The sequence below is a fragment of the Dipodomys ordii genome, unplaced genomic scaffold (assembly GCF_000151885.1).
Source record: "Dipodomys ordii isolate 6190 unplaced genomic scaffold, Dord_2.0 Scaffold472, whole genome shotgun sequence".
Classification (NCBI taxonomy): Eukaryota; Metazoa; Chordata; class Mammalia; order Rodentia; family Heteromyidae; genus Dipodomys; species Dipodomys ordii.
Window position 1 is genome coordinate 2,088 of NW_012267688.1, and position 374 is coordinate 2,461.

Below are 374 nucleotides of genomic sequence, written 5' to 3' on the forward strand. Positions count from 1 at the left end.
GATTCAGGAATGCTTGTGTGGACAGTGGTGGTGATTTCTGCAGAATTGCTCTTGTACGGGACAGAAGACATGCTGGTGATCTCCACTCCAGTGGTTCTGTGAGCTGAGACTGTGGATGGAATGAGGCTGGGAGGGAGTGTTGCAGCAGAGGAGCTGAAGCCTGCACTGGGTTGCTCAGAGGAGAGGCTGGTGGTGGCATCAGAGAGGCCAGCAGTGGTGTCCAGGGCTGAGCTGGGCTGCTCAGGAGTGCTGGTGTGGGTCAGTGCTGTGGTCCAGGAGGAAGCTGTCTGGGTGGCCATCTCTCTTGTCTGAGAGGATGTTGGTATTTGTGTGGAAACTGTGATGACCCCAGGGGTTGAGGGCATTCTCTCCTC

At 56.1% G+C, this 374-nt stretch overlaps 1 protein-coding gene across 1 annotated transcript in view; it reads right to left on the reverse strand.

Annotated features, from left to right (window-relative positions):
* LOC106001834 (mucin-2-like) overlaps nt 1-374 on the reverse strand; it is a gene marked incomplete at its 3' end in the record, with an annotated part of 19,114 nt that overhangs the window by 1,363 nt on the left and 17,377 nt on the right. The gene's annotated exons all lie outside the window — the stretch shown is intronic.